The sequence below is a fragment of the Prosopis cineraria genome, unplaced genomic scaffold (genome assembly GCF_029017545.1).
Source record: "Prosopis cineraria cultivar Desert tree isolate PC_DT_omini unplaced genomic scaffold, ASM2901754v1 PC12, whole genome shotgun sequence".
Classification (NCBI taxonomy): domain Eukaryota; kingdom Viridiplantae; phylum Streptophyta; class Magnoliopsida; order Fabales; family Fabaceae; genus Prosopis; species Prosopis cineraria.
The window spans coordinates 22,152,346-22,158,345 of record NW_026555343.1 but is presented as its reverse complement, the minus strand read 5'-3'; positions in this window follow the sequence as shown (position 1 = coordinate 22,158,345).

Below are 6,000 nucleotides of genomic sequence, written 5' to 3'. Positions count from 1 at the left end.
TTTACAAATAAGAAAGAATGTAATAAGGATCATGTAAGTAAGAGATTATACTTTATGAAAAGCTAGTTTATCGACTGAATAAACTATTTGGAGTCACAAGAAAGAGAGAAATTTAACAGGAGGAATCTCAAAGGAATAATAAAAAGAATCGGGACAAAAGAAGTTTCTTCAGTGGATCCTTTACAACATTTGCAACGAACTTCTATGTCACTATGAATATACGTAGTAAGAATTGATTATGTGAAGCATCTATCCACCTCATTCCAGCAAAACACCAGTCTTTCAAACCCCTTAATACAATATTTCAGTTTGCCATAGATTTGCTTAAACCTCCCTTCTTTTGCCTTATCTTTTGCCTAAGTGCCCTTTCTGGGTTTTCAACCTAGCAGGCATCTTTGTTTGATCTCTCTCTCTCACTTTTTTTTTGCCTAGGTGCCCTTTTCGGGTTTTCAACCTAGCAAGCATCTTTATTTGATCTTTTTTTTTTTGCCTTAACTATTGCCTAAGTTGCCTTTTCTGGTTTTCAACCTAGCAGGTACTTTAGCTTCAAGCAAAATATCTCTTCACAGCATCCGAATTTATAGGTTTTGACAATTCTTGTCCCTCCATATCTACCAAAATAAGGGTGCCTCCTAAAAAGGCTTGCTCCACAATATAAGGGCCGTCGTATGAAGGAGCCCATTTACCTCGGCAATCTTCTTGATTCGGGAGGATTTTTTTCAAGACTAGGTCCCCTGGCATAAATTCTCTTGGACGCAACTTATTATTAAAAGCCTTTGCCATTCTCTTTTGGTATAATTGTCCATGACATATGGCTGCTAATTGCTTCTCTTCTATCATGTTCAATTGTTCAAATTAAGTTTTAATCCATTCATCTTCTTCTAACATGGATTCTATGACTACCCTTAATGAGGGTATCTCTACTTCAATTGGAGTCACAGCTTCCATGCCATATACCGACGAGTATGGTGTTACCCCAGTTGACACACGTATAGTTGTGCGATACCCATAAAGAGCATAGGGAAGCATCTTATGCCAATCCTTATATGTGATTGTCATCTTTCCAATGATCTTCTTAATATTTTTATTAGCTGCCTCAACTGCCCTATTCATTTGAGGTCGATAAGGTGCCGAGTTATGGTGTTTAATCTTGAACTGTCTGCACAACTTCTGAACTTCTATCCCATTCAAATTAGGCACATTATCTGTAATAATCTATTCCGGTAGGCTGTATCTACAGATAATGTTCGTTTTCAAAAACCTAAGGAAAGCTTTCTGGGTAATGCTAGTAAAAGAAGCAGCCTCTATCTACTTTGTGAAATAATCGATAGCTACAAGGATGAAATGGTGCCCATTTGAGGCCTTAGGATTGATTGGACCGATAACATCAAGTCCCCATAAAGAGAAAGGCCAGGGGGCCACAAGGTTATGAAGCGGTTGAGGTGGGGCATGTATTCGATCAGCATAAATTTGGCATTTATAACACTTTTTGACATATTCAATGCAATCTCTTTCTATAGTTAGCCAAAAATAACCCTATCTCTGAACTTGTTTGGCCATAGTATGGCCATTAGCATGAGTTCCGCATATTCCTTCATGAACCACCTCTAAAATTTTTTGTGCATACCCTGAGTCAACACACCGAAGCAATGTACCATCAAAAGTTCTTTTATATAGTACATCCCCACTAAGGAAGAAATTCATTGCCATACGTCGGATAGTCTTCTTGTCATTTTCCATTGCCTCCAAAGGGTATTCTCCACTTTTTACATAATTTTTTATATCATGAAACCATGGACGTGCCTTCAATTCATTTTCAATATTCAAGCAATATGCAGGATTAATTTTACCCTCAATCCTAATTGGTTGAATGTGAATTCCACAATCCAACTTAACCATGACAGCTAGTGTCGCTAAAGCATCTGCAAATTGATTCTTATCACGAGATAAGTGGTGGAATCTCACTTTGTCAAATTTATTAATCAATTGGGTGAGATATTTTTGATATGGGATTAACTTGGAATCCTTAGTCTACCACTCGCTAGTTGCTTGATAAATAACAAGAGCGGAATCTCCGAAAACATCAAGTTCCTTAATGCCTAATGTCACGGCAGCTTGTAAGCCATTTAAACATGCTTCATATTCAGCCATGTTGTTGGTGCAGTCAAAGCCTAATTTGATGGCTAATGGGAATTTTCTGCCCTCTGGGGATATCAATACTGCTCCTAATCCATTTCCATAAATGTTCATTGCCCCATCAAAATACATCTTCCATTTCTCTTCCCCTCGTTCTTCCTCTTCTGCCACAAGAACATCCTCGCCTGGGAATTGAAAATTTATAGGTTGGTATTCCTCCATAGGATTTGTTGCCAAATAATCCGCAATGATACTTCTTTTAATTGACTTGCGAGTCATGTATTTCACATCATATTCCGAGAGTATTACCTGCCACTTAGAAACTCGACCTGACACATGAGGACTCTCAAAAATATATTTTATTGGATCCATTTGTGAAATCAACCATGTGGTATAATACAACATGTATTGCCTTAGCCGTTGAGTAACCCATACTAAACCACAACATGTCTTTTCAATTAATGAATAGCGTGATTCACAATCAGTGAACTTCTTACTCAAATAATAAACTGCTTTTTCCTTTTTGCCAGCTTCATTAAGTTGCCCCAGCATTGCACCCACGAATGTAGGTCTTATGGTTAAGTAAAGAAATAAAGGCTGACTAGGTATTGGAGGTACTAATAGTGGAGGGTTCAATAAGTAGTCCTTAATCTTATCAAAAGCTTGCTGACAATGTTCATCCCATTTGTCAGTATGATTTTTTCATAATAATTTAAAAAGTGGCTCATAAGTAGTAGTTAGATTGGCTATGAATCTAGATATATAATTCAAGTGCCTTAAAAAGCTGCGAACCTCTCTCTCTGTTTGTGGCGACCTCATGTCGCGGATTGCTTTGACCTTATCAAGATCTACCTCTATGCCCTTCTTACTAACAATAAAACCTAACAATTTTTCTGATGAGGCTCCGAATACACATTTATTAGGGTTTAACCTGAGCTTGTATTTACGCAAGCGTTCAAACAACTTTTGAAGAACTACTATATGGCTTTCATCTTCAGCAAACTTAGCTACCATGTCATCCACATACACCTCAATCTCCTTATGCATCATATCATGAAGTAGTGCTACCATAGCTTGTTGATAAGTTGCACCCGCATTCTTTAATCTAAAGGGCATCACCTTATAGCAAAAGGTACCCCAAGGTGTAATGAAAGTAGTTTTATGTTTGTCCTCCACGTGCATAGGAATCTGGTTGTATCCTGAATAACCATCCATGAAGGAATATCTATAACTGCGTGCTGTATTATCCACAAGCACATCAATATGCGGTAAAGGAAAGTCATCCTTAGGGCTAGCATGATTCAAGTCCCTATAATCCACACACATTCTAACTTGTCCATCCTTTTTTGGTACTGGAACAATGTTTGCAACCCATTGTGGATATTTGACTACTTCTAAGAATCCAGCTTCCCATTATTTCTTTACTTCTTCTCTAATTTTAAGTGACATATCGGGGCTCATTCTTTGCAATTTTTGCTTCTTAGGTTTACTATCAGGATGTAAAGGTAGCCTATGAGCAGCAATCTCTGAATCAATCCCTGGCATATCCAAGTATGACCACGTAAACACATCAAGGTACTCTCAAAACAAACTAATCATCTCTTCTTTCTCTGGATTATCAACAATTTTTAACTCTTTTTATCTTTCTCCGTTCCTAAATTTATAATTTCAATTGACTCCTCATGTGGCATGATGCCTCGTTCAGAAGATTCTATCATTTTTGTAAAGATTAGCGGCGTTTCTTCATCTTTATCAGTTTCATAATCATATGTATCTATAGTGAAACATGGTTCATTCAAACTATGTTCGGGAACCAATGAGTTAGACAGGAGTTCTGAGAATTCTAATTCCTTGGAAAATTATCGTGCAAGGTGAATGAGTATTTATGCGTATAAGATGCAAATAAGAATATGAGAAAAATATTATGGATGGAGAGAGGAAGAGTGGAAAATTGAAAGAAAAGAAAGAAAGCAAGAAAGATGAATGAAATGACGAGGAGGAAAATAAGGAAAAGGCAAAGGGAAAAAACAAAATATTGCATTCATTCTGTAAATAAAGTTCAGGAGTACACAAATTAACCTAAAAAGTAAAACAACACATTGAAATATTACTTTAGTGACATGACATCAACAATCTCCTTAGATTCCCAGTTGCCCAACTCTTTTCCTGCTGTGTCTGGATGTATCCATACCTCCTATGAGCTCCTTTTGCCTTCTTCGCCTATCATAGCTACAAAACCATTTGGATTGATTATCTCCATAGGTGATGGAAATGTTTCACGAATATGTGGGATTTCTAGTTTATCTTGCTTCTTTCCTTTCTTCAACTTCATTTGCCTTGTCATTGATGCTTCTAAAGAAGGCTCATATCCCAGACCTTGACGTTTTGGGTTTTCTGGGAGTATTATTGGCTCTTTCCTCCCTTGCAACTTTATTCCCAATCCTTTTCCCGACTTAAATCCATGGTTCTTCATGATCTTAGCCATGACTTGATTCACCTCCTTACTTGATTAGTCTACCTCAACAAACTCAAAGTTTTGATATGCACTTTCAAATGATTTCTCAGTATTCTCAATGTAAGGTATTGCATTTGGCTTACTAATTATTAGTTCTTCTTCTCCTCTTATAGTAATAAGTCTTCCATCATCAATCTATTTAAGTCTTTGGTGTAAAGTTGAGGCACAGCTCCAGCATCATGAATCCAAGGTCTACCAAGTAACATGGTATACGCAGCATCGATGTCCATAACTTGGAATTCTACTACAAAGGTGCTTGGTCCAATTTGTAACGGAAGATAGACATTGCCTGTGACTTCTCGTCTTGTCCCATCGAATGCCCTAACTACCACATCGCTATGTTTCATACAAGATGTATCAATAGGTAAAAGTTCCATGGTAGATTGAGGTAAGACATTTAAGGCAAAACCTCCATCAATCAAAACCTTGGCTATTACATAACCATGGCACATCAAAGTAATGTGGAGCGCCTTTGGGCGTTGAGAAGCTGTCGGGAAGATCTCATCTTCAAAGAATGCAATTAACGTAGAGTTTTTCACAGCATTAACTAAATTAACCACTTTCTCAGGAGTTATGTTTGGGCACACATAAGCTTCATTTAGAACCTTTTGTAAAGCCTTTCGACGCACTTCAGAATTCAGAATAAGGGATAGTATAGAAATTCGCGCTGGCGTCTTATTCAATTGTTCCACAATGTTATATTCGCTTTGCTTCATGATCTTTAAAAATTCATCAATCCCTTCTTCTTTGCTTTTCATGGTAAACTCTTTAATGCCTGAGCTTTCTCCAACTTCTAAACCCTTACCCCCTAGCATATAGGTTTTGTTGGTGTAAATTTAACCACTTCGTGTAATTCCACTAACAGTAATGTCAACATTACTAGCTTTGTTTAGTGTCCCTTGATCGTGAAGGCCTTCAATTCTTAAGCCATAATTCCAGGGTATAGCATGATTGCTATGATATGGGAATGGTGCTGGTACGTGGAGGAGAGCAATAGAGTTTTTGTTATTGACATTATGAGATGTTTTGCCAATAAGCAAAAAGGATTTTTTTGCTGATTCCTTCACTTCATAAACTAGCTTATTTGTCGAAAAGGATGAATTTTCTCCTTCTGCAGCTTGCAACTCCTTATTGATTACAAAATATGTAACCTTCCCATCTAATGCACATACATTTCTCATATCATCATTTTTTGAGCTAACTCTTTGAAAGGAATACATTTTTCAATGTCATGACCTATAACCTCTTGGTGATATTCACAAAAATCAAATATAGCTCGAGAAGTTCTTTCATTGCTCCCAAAGCTTTACTAGATGTAGCCCAACTCTCTTAAGTGCTCATATAGCTGC